Source organism: Entelurus aequoreus, linkage group LG14, assembly GCF_033978785.1.
Source record: "Entelurus aequoreus isolate RoL-2023_Sb linkage group LG14, RoL_Eaeq_v1.1, whole genome shotgun sequence".
Taxonomy (NCBI): Eukaryota; Metazoa; Chordata; class Actinopteri; order Syngnathiformes; family Syngnathidae; genus Entelurus; species Entelurus aequoreus.
Window position 1 is genome coordinate 5732222 of NC_084744.1, and position 13714 is coordinate 5745935.

Genomic DNA, 13714 nt, shown 5'->3' on the forward strand with positions numbered 1-13714 from the left:
ACTTGGAAGAATTCATTACAATGGGAACTTCCTGGAAATTTGGGGAAAAGCGGGATTTTTAAAAAAATGACTAAAAGCATGAGTGTTCTGAATGAGCTGAATTGGTTGGTGTTGGAATGGTTTTAATCGCTCAAGAAACGTTGAAGTAGTAACAGTTTTTTAATTGAGAAATGGTATTACGGAATTTCGGGAAAACTGAAAACTAAAAACTGGGAATTCTAGGAAATCCGGGATTTTTTTAAATAAATGTTGAAGTAAAGCACACAATACCTGAACAGGCTGAATATTTTGAACTTGGAACGGTTTGAATCGGATAAAAAGTGTGGGAGTTGTGTCAATGGGAATTTCATGGAAATTTGGGAATTTCAGGAAAAGAGGGATTTTTTTGAAACTGGTAAAAAAACTTGAATCTTCTGTATGATTGGTGTTGGAATTTTTGAAAATGGTCAAGAAATATTGAAGTAGTAACATTTTTAATTGAGAATTAGAATTACGTAGTTCCTGGAATTTTGGAAAAACTGGGAATTTTTCCAGTTAGAAAAAAAAACGTTTTGAATTTTTGAACTTAGAACAGTTTTAATTGGATAGAAAATGTGGGAGTTGTGGAACTTAGAAAAATGTCCCATTCTTTTCAATGGAAATTTCATGGAAATTTAGGAATTCTGGGAAAAGAGGGATTTTTTTTTTAATGATAAAAAACTAGAATTTTTTGAATGGTCGGTGTTGTAATTTTTCAAAACGGTTGAGAAATGTTGAAGTAGTAACATTTTTAATTGAGAATTAGTATTACGGAATCCCTGGAATTTTGGGAAAACCGGGAATTTTTCCAGTTCAAAAAACAACTTTGTTTTTTTTGTCCTGATTAAGAGGAATGTTTTGGAACGGACCGAAAAAAGAGTTTGAAAAAACGGGAATTCCTGGAAATTTTTTTGTAACTTTGGAAAAATAATAGTTTGAATGTCCAGGATGAGTGGAATATGTTGAAGGTGGAATGGTTTGAATCGTTTGAAAAATGTGAAAATGGTGGAAATTTGAAGAATGGCAAATTCATTCTGAATGGGAAAAATGTCCCGGAAAACCTCGAATTCTGGGAAATCCGGGAAATGTTTTGGAATTTGTTGAGGGAAAAATAGGCTGAACAGTTTGAAGTCGGAACGGTTTGAATCGGATGAAAAATGTGGATGGAGTAGTCGACCGAAAAAAGGGTGAAAAAAGGGCTTGAAAAAACGTGAATTCCTGGAATTTTTGGGGGAACTTGGGAAAAATAAAAGTTTGAATGTTCAGGAAGAGTGGAATGTGTTGAAGGTGGAATAGTTTGAATCGGTTGAAAAATGTGGAAATGATGGAAATGTGAAAAATGGCCAATTCATTCTGAATGGGAAAAATGTCCCGGAAAAACTGGAATTCTGGGAAATGTGGGACATTTTCGGAATTTGTCAATAGAAAGCCCCGAATAGGCTGAACAGTTTGAAGTTTGAACGGTTTGAATCAGATGAAAAATGTGGAAGGAGTAGTTGACAGAAAAAAGGGTGGAAAAAGGGTTTGAAAAAACGGGTATTCCTGGAATTTTTTTTGGAACTTGGGAAAAATAATAGTTTGAATGTCCAGGATGAGTGGAATATGTTGAAGGTGGAATGGTTTGAATCGGTTGAAAAATGTGGAAATGGTGGAAATGAGAAAAATGGCCAATTCATTCTGAATGGGAAAAATGTCCCGGAAAACCTGGAATTCTGGGAAATCCGGGAAATTTTTGTAATTTTTTAAGGGAAAAAAAGGCTGAACAGTTTGAAGTTGGAACGGTTTGAATCAGATGAAAAAATGTGGAGGGTGGATCGCGCAAGAAGAAGAAGAAGTTGAAGAGGAAAAAGAAGAAGAAGAAGAAGCAGAAGAAGAAGAATAAGAAGAATAAGAAGAAGAAAAAAAGAAGAAGAAGAAAAAGAAAAAGAAGAAAAAAAAGAAGAAGAAGCAGAAGAAGAAGAAGAAGAAAGAAGCAGAAGAAGCAGAAGAAGAAGAAGCAGAAGATGAAGAAGAAGAAGAAGGAGAAGAAGAAGTCGAAGAAAAAGAAGAAGAAGAAGCAGAAGAAAAAGAAGTCGAAGAAGTAGAAGAAGAAGAAGTCAAAGAAGAAGAAGACGAAGAAGAAGAAGAAGTCGAATAAGTCGAAGAAGTCGAAGAAGTCGAATAAGTCAAAGTAGCAGAAGAAGAAGAAGAAGAAGAAGAAGAAGAAGAGGAAGAGGAAAAAGAAGAAGAAGAAGAAGCAGAAGAAGAAGAAGCAGAAAAAGAAGAAGGATAAGAAGAAGTCGAAGCAGAAAAAGAAGAAGAAGAAGAAGTCGAAGAAGAAAAAAAAGAAGAAGCAGAAGAAGAAGAAGCAGAAGAAGTCGAACAAGAAGAAGAAGGAAAAGAAGAAGAAGAAGTCGAAGAAAAATAAGAAGAAGAAGAAGAAGAAAAAGAAGAAGAAGCAGAAGAAGAAGAATAAGAAAAATAAGAAGAAAAAAAGAAGAAGAAGAAAAAGAAGAAGAAGAAGAAGAAAAAGAAGAAGAAGCAGAAGAAGCAGAAGAAGCAGAAGATGAAGAAGAAGAAGGAGAAGAAGAAGTCGAAGAAAAAGAAGAAGAAGCAGAAGAAAAAGAAGTCGGAGTAGTAGAAGAAGAAGAAGTCAAAGAAGAAGAAGTCAAAGAAGAAGAAGACGAAGAAGACGAAGAAGAAGAAGAAGTCGAATAAGTCGAAGAAGTCGAAGAAGAAGAAGAAGAAGAAGAAGAAGAAGAGAAGAAGAAAAATAAGTCGAAGAAGCAGAAAAAGAAGAAGAAGAAGAAGAAGAAGAAGAAGAAGAAGAGGAAGAAGAGGTCGAAGAAGAGGAAGAAGAAGAAGAAGAAGATGAAGAAGAAGAAGAAGAAGTGGAAGAAGAAGAAGAAGAAGAAGAAGAAGAAGAAGAAGAAGAAGAAGAAGACGAAGAAGAAGAAGAAGAAGAAGAAGAAGAAGAAGAAGAAGAAGAAGAAGAAGAAGAAGAAGAAGAAGAAGAAGAAGAACAAGAAAAAGAAGAAGAAGAAGAAGAAAAATTAAAATAATAATAATAATAATAATGAATAGATGAATGTTGGTGTACATAATCACTTCTCTGACACTGTCAATGAAAAGTCAACATTAAGTGGAATAAACGAAAAGTGAAATGAAAAGTCAACATTAAGTGGAATAAATGAAAAGTGAAATGAAAAGTCAACATTAAGTGGAATAAATGAAAAGTGAAATGAAAAGTCAACATTAAGTGGAATAAATGAAAAGTGAAATGAAAAGTCAACATTATGTGGAATAAATGAAAAGTGAAATGAAAAGTCAACATTAAGTGGAATAAATGAAAAGTGAAATGAAAAGTCAACATTATGTGGAATAAATGAAAAGTGAAATGAAAAGTGAACCTGATGTGGAATAAATGCAAGTCAAAGAGGATTGTAACCTCCCCAAGTGAGCAGGAAATGTTGTTAGCTGGAGAAAGGATGCAAGTGTGAGATGAGGTGCAGCTGCCAGCATCACCTCTCTCTCTCCGCCATAACGAGCTTATCGCCACGGTAACACGTTATGATCTCATACAGACTGCGGGGCCCATGGCAGTGCTGAGAAGCTGCAGTCAGCAACAAATACAAAATAATAAGTTGACATTAAACGGCACCAACAGGACTATTTCAGGCACTTTTTTTATTCCAAGAGTCCCGACAGATGGCAGATTACCACTCGGCTGAGTAAGTTGCCATAATAATAAAAACAATCTTTAATTAGCGTGGCGTGGAAAGCAAGAATGCTGCGTCTCTAATGACCGGAGAGATGATTACTGCAGGGTCCGGTCATGTCACACCTGCAAGCACGGGCTTGTCCACTTCTCTCCCAACGCATAATTACCCACATGGACTTACCTGGGCTGCACACCACGTGACCCCCTGGAGAGCCTCGCCTCGTTCCGCCATCTCGCCGCCTTTGGGGGACGGAGCGGGTGGTGGGGACGTCGAAACTGCTTCATTAAGCACCTGCACAATCCTCACAATCTACACAAAACATGTGCAAACACAGTGAAGTTGTCACCTTGGTAAATAAAAAATGGTAAATGAAAACAGAATACAATGATTTGCTAATACTTTTCAACTTATATTCAATTGACTAGACTGCAAAGACAAGATATTTCATGTTCGAACTGGAAAAATGTGTTATTTTTTGCAAATATTAGCTCATTTGGAGTTTGAAGCTGGCACAAGTGGCAAAAAAGACCGACAAAGTTGAGGAATGCTCGTCAAAGACTTATTTGGAACATCCCACAGGTGAACAGGCTAATTGTGAACAGGTGGGTGCCATGATTGGGTATAAAAGCATGAAATGCTCAGTCGTTCACAAACAAGGACGGGGCTAGGGTCACCACTTTGTCAACAAATGCCTGAGCAAATTGTTTAAGAACAACATTTCTCAACCAGCTGCTGCAAGGAATTTAGGGACTCATGTTGAATGTTGAAGTAAAGCACACAATTCCTGAACTTGGAACGGTTTGAATCGGATAAAAAATGTGGGAGTTGTGGAACTTAGAAAAATGTCCCATTCTTTTCAATGGGAATTTCCTGGAAATGTATGTATTCCGGGAAAAGAGGGATTTTTTTGAGAATGGTAAAAAACTATAATTTTTTGAATGGTTGGTGTTGGAATTTTTCAAAACGGTCGAGAAATGTTGAGACAGCAACATTTTTAATTGAGAATTAGTATTACGGAATTCCTGGAATTTCGGGAAAAAACTACTTAGTTTTTTTTTGTCCTGATTAAGAGGAATGTTTTGGAACGGTTGAAAAATGTGGAAGGAGCCGACCGAAAAAAGGGTGAAAAAAGAGTTGGAAAAAATGGGAATTCCTGGAATTTTTTGGAAATTGGGAAAAATAATAGTTTGAATGTCCAGGATGAGTGGAATGTGGAATGGTTTGAATCGGTTGAAAAATGTGGAAATGGTGGACATTTGAAAAATGGCCAATTCATTCTGAATGGGAAAAATGTCCCGGAAAACCTGGAATTCTGGGAAATCCGGGAAATTTTCCAGTTAAAAAAATTACTTTGTTTTTATAAATGTTGAAGTAAAGCACACAATTCCTGAACAGGTTGAATATTTTGATCTTGGAACGGGTTGAATCGGATAGAAAATGTGGGAGTTGTGGAACTTAGAAAAATGTCCCATTCTTTTCAATGGGAATTTCCTGGAAATGTAGGTATTCCGGGAAAAGAGGGATTTTTTTGAGAATGGAAAAAACTATAATTTTTTGAATGGTTGGTGTTGGAATTTTTCAAAACGGTCGAGAAATGTTGAAATAGCAACATTTTTAATTGAGAATTAGTATTACGGAATTCCTGGAATTTCGGGAAAAAACTACTTTGTTTTTTTTTGTCCTGATTAAGAGGAATGTTTTGGAACGGTTGAAAAATGTGGAAGGAGTCGACCGAAAAAAGGGTGAAAAAAGAGTTGGAAAAAATGGGAATTCCTGGAATTTTTTGGGAAATTGGGAAAAATAATAGTTTGAATGTCCAGGATGAGTGGAATGTGGAATGGTTTGAATCGGTTGAAAAATGTGGAAATGGTGGGCATTTGAAAAATGGCTGATTCATTCTGAATGGGAAAAATGTCCCGGAAAACCTGGAATTCTGGGAAATCCGGGAAATTTTCCAGTTAAAAAAAATACTTTGTTTTTATAAATGTTGAAGTAAAGCACACAATTCCTGAACAGGTTGTATATTTTGATCTTGGAACGGTTTGAATCGGATAGAAAATGTGGGAGTTGTGGAACTTAGAAAAATGTCCCATTCTTTTCAATGGGAATTTCTTGTAAATGTAGGTATTCTGGAAAAAGAGGGATTTTTTTTGAGAATGGTAAAAAACTATAATTTTTTGAATGGTTGGTGTTGGAATTTTTCAAAACGGTCGAGAAATAAGGAAATAGCAACATTTTTAATTGAGAATTAGTATTACGGAATTCCTGGAATTTCGGGAAAAAACTACTTTGTTTTTTTTTGTCCTGATTAAGAGGAATGTTTTGGAATGGTTGAAAAATGTGGAAGGAGTAGTCGACCGAAAAAAGGGTGAAAAAAGGGCTTGAAAAAACGGTAAATTCCTGGAATTTTTTGGGAAATTGGGAAAAATAATAGTTTGAATGTCCAGGATGAGTGGAATGTGGAATGGTTTGAATCAGTTGAAAAATGTGGAAATGGTGGGCATTTGAAAAATGGCCAATTCATTCTGAATGGGAAAAATGTCCCGGAAAACCTGGAATTCTGGGAAATCCGGGAAATTTTCCAGTTAAAATAATTACTTCGTTTTTATAAAGGTTGAAGTAAAGCACACAATTCCTGAACAGGTTGAATATTTTGATCTTGGAACGGTTTGAATCGGATAGAAAATGTGGGAGTTGTGGAACTCAGAAAAATGTCCCATTCTTTTCAATGGGAATTTCCTGGAAATGTAGGTATTCCAGGAAAAGAGGGATTTTTTTGAGAATGGTAAAAAACTAGAATTTTCTGAATGGTTGGTGTTGGAATTTTTCAAAACGGTCGAGAAATGTTGACGTAGCGACATTTTTAATTGAGAATTAGTATTACGGAATTCCTGGAATTTCGGGAAAACCGGGTATTTTTCCAGTTCAAAAGACAACTTCGTTTTTTTGTCCTGATTAAGAGGAATGTTTTGGAACGGTTGAAAAATGTGGAAGGAGTAATCGACCGAAAAAAGGGTGAAAAAAGGGCTTGAAAAAACGGTATATTCCTGGAATTTTTTGGGAAATTGGGAAAAATAATAGTTTGAATGTCCAGGATGAGTGGAATGTGGAATGGTTTGAATCGGTTGAAAAATGTGGAAATGGTGGGCATTTGAAAAATGGCCAATTCATTCTGAATGGGAAAAATGTCCCGGAAAACCTGGAATTCTGGGAAATCCGGGAAATTTTCCAGTTCAAAAAACAACTTTTTTTTTATAAATGTTGAAGTAAAGCACACAATTCCTGAACAGGTTGAATATTTTGATCTTGGAACGGTTTGAATCGGATAGAAAATGTGGGAGTTGTGGAACTTAGAAAAATGTCCCATTCTTTTCAATGGGAATTTCCTGGAAATGTAGGTATTCCGGGAAAAGAGGGATTTTTTTTGAGAATGGTAAAAAACTATAATTTTTTGAATGGTTGGTGTTGGAATTTTTCAAAACGGTCGAGAAATGTTGAAATAGCAACATTTTTCATTGAGAATTAGTATTACGGAATTCCTGGAATTTCGGGAAAACCGGGTATTTTTCCAGTTTAAAGGACAACTTCGGTTTTTTTTCCTGATTAAGAGGAATGTTTTGGAACGGTTGAAAAATGTGGAAGGAGTCGACCAAAAAAAGGGTGAAAAAAGGGTTGGAAAAAACGGGAATTCCTGGAATTTTTTTGGAACTTGGGAAAAATAATAGCTTGAATGTCCAGGATGAGTGGAATGTGTTGAAGGTGGAATGGTTTGTATCGGTTGAAAAATGTGGAAATGGTGGAAATGTGAAAAATGGCCAATTCATTCTGAATGGGAAAAATGTCCCGGAAAACCTGGAATTCTGGGAAATCCGGCAAATGTTCGGAATCTGTCAAGAGAAATCCCCGAATAGGCTGAACAGTTTGAAGTTGGAACGATTTGAATCGGATGAAAATGTGGAAGGAGTAGTCGACCGAAAAAAGGGTGAAAAAAGGGTTCGAAAAAACGGGAATTCCTGGAATTTTTTTTGGAACTTGGGAAAAATAATAGTTTGAATTTCCAGGATGAGTGGAATGTGTTGAAGGTGGAATGGTTTGTATCGGTTAAAAAATGTGGAAATGGTGGAAATTTGAAAAATGGCCAATTCATTTTAAATAAGAAAAATGTCCCGGAAAACCTGAAATTCTGGGAAATGTGGGAAATGTTCTGAATCTGTCAAGGGAAATCCCCGAATTGGCTGAACAGTTTGAAGTTGGAACGATTTGAATCGGATGAAAAATGTGGAAATTGTGGAAATGTGAAAAATGGCCAATTCATTCTGTATGGGAAAAATGTCCCGGAAAACCTGGAATTCTGGGAAATTTTTTGGAATTTGTTGAGGGAAAAATAGGCTGAACAGTTTGAAGTCGGAACGGTTTGAATCGGATGAAAAATGTGGATGGAGTAGTCGACCGAAAAAAGGTTGAAAAAAGGGCTTGAAAAAACGGGAATTCCTGGAATTTTTGGGGGAACTTGGGAAAAATAATAGTTTGAATGTCCAGGATGAGTGGAATATGTTGAAGGTGGAATGGTTTGAATCGGTTAAAGAAAATGTGGAAATGATGGAATTGTGAAAAATGGCCAATTCATTATGAATGGGAAAAATGTCCCGGAAAACCTGGAATTCTGTGAAATCAGGGAAATTTTCGGAATCTGTCAAGGGAAATCCCTGAATATGCTGAACAGTTTAAAGTTGGAACGGTTTGAATCGGATGAAAAATGTGGAAGGAGTAGTCGACCGAAAAAAGGGTGAAAAAAGGGTTTGAAAAAACGGGAATTCCTGGAATTTTTTTTGGAACATGGGAAAAATAATAGTTTGAATGTCCAGGATGAGTGGAATATGTTGAAGGTGGAATGGTTTGAATCGGTTAAAAAAAATGTGGAAATGATGGAAATGTGAAAAATGGCCAATTCATTATGAATGGGAAAAATGTCCCGGAAAACCTGGAATTCTGTGAAATCCGGGAAATTTTCGGAATCTGTCAAGGGAAATCCCTGAATAGGCTGAACAGTTTAAAGTTAGAACGGTTTGAATCAGATGAAAAATGTGGAAGTAGTCGACCGAAAAAAAGGGTGAAAAAAGGGTTTGAAAAAACAGGAATTCCTGGAATTTTTTTTGGAACTTGGTAAAAATAATAGGTTGAATGTCCAGGATGAGTGGAATGTGTTGAAGGTAGAATGGTTTGAATCGGTTGAAAAATGTGGAAATGGTGGAAATGTGAAAAATGGCCAATTCATTCTGAATGGGAAAAATGTCCCGGAAAACCTGGAATTCTGGGAAATCCGGGAAATTTTTGGAATTTGTTAAGGGAAAAAAAGGCCACTGTCAGTAACGACAGTTGGTCGCTACATCTGTAAGTGCAAGTTAAAACTCTACTACTACTCTACTGGGGCGGTATATTTAAAAAAAAAACTGGCACAAGTGGCAAAAAAGAGGAATTTATGGACTCACCATCTACGCTCCGTAATATCATCAAAACGTTCAGACAATCCGGATAAATCACTGCACATAAGCAGCAATGCTGAAAACCAACATTGAATGCCCGTGACCTTGGATCCATTAGGCCGTACTGCATCAAAAAGCCACATCAGTGTGTAAAGGATATCACCACATGAAAACCACTGTTAACTACAGTTGGTCGCTACATCTGTAAGTACAAGTTAAAACTCTACTACTACTCTACTGGGGCGGTGGGGCTCGGTTGGTAGAGCGGCCGTGCCAGCAACTTGAGGGTTCCAGGTTCGATTCCCCGCTTCTGCCATCCTAGTCACTGCCGTTGTGTCCTTGGGCAAGACACTTTACCCACCTGCTCCCAGTGCCGCCCACGCTGGTTTAAATGTAACTTAGATATTGGCTTTCACTATGTAAAAGCGCTATATAAATATAATTCACTTCACTTCACTACTATGCAAAGCCAAAGCCATTTATCAACAACACCCAGAAACGTTTTCCTGGGCCCGAGCTCATCTAAGATGGACTGATGCAAAGTGGAAAAGTGTTCTGTGGTCTGACGAGTCCACATTTCAGATTGTTTTTGGAAACTGTGGACGTCGTGAACAAAGAGGAAAAGAACCATCCGGACTGTTCTGGGGTCAAAGTGTAAAAGGCAGCATGTGTGATGGTATGGGGGTGTATTAGTGCCCAAGGCATGGGTACAGCGCCATCTTTTGGTCGGCTGGGTGAACGTCTACAAGGGTTCGAAGCCCTGAACCGGAAGTGGGAGTGCCTTTCCGTCTTCTCGCCGTCCATAGCGTTTCTACTGGTATGCATTCTCCATTCGTCGCCCCGAGCGACGTTTTGTAAGTTGTTCTTACTTACTAAAACCGTCCTATGTGTGATGTCTGGCAGTAAAACGGCCGATCAGACAAAACAGAAGTCACGGTCAATAACTCCACGGTGGCATTTTAATGAATTTACTGAGTAAAACTTGATAATATTCCTACTCTGTCTTGATGGTCCTTCTTACTCAGCATATATGTCATGTAAAGAACTTGGGATTGACCAGTGACTTTAATTCCCTGAGAGGGAAGACTGGTCAGACGCAACAGTACCAAAATGTATTTAGATACTTTTTTATACTTTTCTAAATAAAGTCCGCCCTGAGATGGGTAGGTTGTGAGTTCAAACCCCGGCCGAGTCACACCAAAGACTATAAAAATGGGAGCCATTACCTGGTCTCCGAAAGCTTTAGTAAAACTTGATACTATTCCTATTCTGTCTTGATGGTCCTTCTTACTCAGCATATATGTCATGTAAAGAACTTGGGATTGACCAGTGACTTTAATCCCCTGAGAGGGAAGACTGGTCAGACGCAACAGTACCTAAATGTATTTAGATACTTTTTCATACTTTTCTAAATAAAGTCCGCCCTGAAATCGGTAGGTTGTGAGTTCAAACCCCGGCCGAGTCATACCAAAGACTATAAAAATGGGACCTATTACCTGATCTCCTAAAGCTTTAGTAAAACTTGATAATATTCCTATTCTGTCTTGATGGTCCTTCTTACTCAGCATATATGTCATGTAAAGAACTTGGGATTGACCAGTGACTTTAATTCCCTGAGAGGGAAGACTGGTCAGACGCAACAGTACCAAAATGTATTTAGATACTTTTTCATACTTTTCTAAATAAAGTCCGCCCTGAGATGGGTAGGTTGTGAGTTCAAACCCCGGCCGAGTCATACCAAAGACTATAAAAATGGGACCCATTACCTGGTCTCCGAAAGCTTTAGTAAAACTTGATAATATTCCTATTCTGTCTTGATGGTCCTTCTTACTCAGCATATATGTCATGTAAAGAAGTTGGGATTGACCAGTGACTTTAATTCCCTGAGAGGGAAGACTGGTCAGACGCAACAGTACCTAAATGTATTTAGATATTTTTTCATACTTTTCTAAATAAAGTCCGCCCTGAGATGGGTAGGTTGTGAGTTCAAACCCCGGCCGAGTCATACCAAAGACTATTAAAAATGGGAGCCATTACCTCCCTGCTTGGCAGTCAGCATCAAGGGTTGGAATTGGGGGTTAAATCACCAAAAAATGGTTCCCGGGCGCGGCCACCGATGCTGATCACTGCTCCCCTCACCTCCCAGGGGGTGATCAAGGGTGATGGGTCAAATGCAGAGAATAATTTCGCCACACCTAGTGTGTGTGTGACTATCATTGATACTTTAACGTTAACTTAACTTAAAGGGGACCACAAAAAATGTAATTATTGGCTTTATTGTAACAACAAATGTTAGTGTACATGAAACATATGTTTATTATTCTCATTTAGTCCTTAAATAAAATAGTCAACTTGTCTTTTAGTAGTAAGTAAACAAACAAAGACTCCTAATTAGTCTGCTGACGTATGCAGTAACATATTGTGTACTTTATCTACCTATTATTTTATGAGGGACAAACTGTAAAAAAAAAAGTATTATTAATCTACTTGTTCATTTACTGTTAATATCTGCTTATTTTCTACACTTCTGTTCAAATGTAATAATCACTTATTCTTCTCTTCTTTGATACTTTACTGTCAAACAAATGCAACAGGAACCCAGAAACAGGATACAATCATCGAGCCCTGACTGGAGGGCGAGGCAGGCATAAATAGTAGCCTGATTGGCAACTGCAAGCAGGTGTGGCCAGGCTGCCAATCAGACATGCAGGAAATGGAACCAAAATAAGAGCGCTGACAGGAAATAAACACAAACAGAGGTGACCCGAACATAACAAAACTGTCAGTGACAAGCCTGACATTTACATTAGCTTTGGATGATACCACACATTTAGGTATCGGTCCGATACCAAGTAGTTACAGGATCATACATTGGTCATATTCAAAGTCCTCATATGTCCAGGGACATATTTACTGACTTTATAAACATAATTCGACTTTAAAAAAAAAGGAAAAAAGATTTTGTGATGCTAAAAAATATCGATGTAATCATAGTGGTATCGACTAGATACGTTCTTGTACTTGGTATCATTACAGTGGATGTCAGGTGTAGGTCGACCCATGGCATTTGTTTACATGGACGCCGGTAAGCTATTGTATCCTCCTACGGTGTGTAGTGAAGCATGTTTAGCTATTCCTCGTCCTCCAGTGATAATGCTACTTGTAAGAAACTGACTTTATTTGTCGCCATGGAGGCCAGGATTGGTGATTTAGAAGTAGCCTTTACCTTTATCTTTACTTTTTACACCAAAAATGCGTCCGTTCTCCCTTGTCTGTCTACACACCGTGTCTGCTTGTAAGTACTCTGTGTGTGTGCGCTGCCCAACATGCTCCTCTGCTGGTAAAACCAGCAATGACACGACGGGACTAAGGCGTGTCGTCATGCAAGAAACCGGTACTTTTTGGAGGCGGTATCGCACCAAATATGATTCATTAGTACCGTACAAGGAGAGACGGGGCAGCAAAAGTAAATAATAAAATAAAAAATATTGATGTAATCATAGTGGTATCGACTAGATACGCTCCTGTACTTGGTATCATGACAGTGGATGTCAGATGTAGATCCACCCATGGCATTTGTTCATTCAGGAGTGCTATCTTTTGTTAGCGGTGATGCCAGTGAGCTATTGTATCCTCCTACGGTGTGTAGTGAAGCATGTTTAGCTATTCCTCGTCCTCCAGTGATAATGCTACTTGTAAGAAACTGACTTTATTTGTCGCCATGGAGGCCAGGATTAGTGATTTAGAAGTAGCCTTTACCTTTATCTTTACTTTTTACACCAAAAATGTGTCCGTTCTCCCTTTTTCTGTCTACACACTGTGTCTGCTTGTAAGTACTCTGTGTGTGTGCGCTGCCAAACATGCTCCTCTGCTCCTAAAACCAGCAATGACACGACGGGACTAAGGCGTGTCGTCATGCAAGAAACCGGTACTTTTTAGAGGTGGTATCGCACCAAATATGATTCATTAGTACCGTACAAGGAGAGACTGGGCGGCAAAAGTAAATAATAAAATAAAAAATATCGATGTAATCATAGTGGTATCGACTAGATACGCTCTTGTACTTGGTATCATTACAGTGGATGTCAGGTGTAGATCCACCATGGCATTTGTTCATTCAGGAGTGCTATCTTTTGTTAGCGGTGACGCCGGTGAGCTATTGTATCCTCCTACGGTGTGTAGTGAAGCATGTTTAGCTATTCCTCGTCCTCCGGTGATAGCGCTACTTGTAAGAATCTGACTTTATTTGTCGCCATGGAGGCCAGGATTAGTGATTTAGAAGTAGCCTTCACCTATATCTTTACTTTTTACACCAAAATGCGTCTGTTCTCCCTTTTCTGTCTACACACCGTGTCTGCTTGTAAGTACTCTGTGTGTGTGCGCTGCCGAACATGCTCCTCTGCTCCTAAAACCAGCAATGACACACGGGACTAAGGCGTGTCGTCATGCAAGAAACCGGTACTTTTTAGAGGCGGTATCGCACCAAATATGATTCAGTAGTACCGTACAAGG

The 13714-nt window shown here is 38.2% G+C and overlaps 1 protein-coding gene across 1 annotated transcript in view; it reads right to left on the reverse strand.

The window, feature by feature from the left end:
- The window catches only part of LOC133664323 (T-box brain protein 1-like), a 102603-nt gene that overhangs the window by 27053 nt on the left and 61836 nt on the right, over window positions 1-13714 (reverse strand). Inside the window, exon 2 of the mRNA XM_062068836.1 lies at window positions 3900-4028. The gene's annotated coding sequence lies outside the window, so the exon portion shown is untranslated. The remainder of the gene's footprint in view (window positions 1-3899; window positions 4029-13714) is intronic.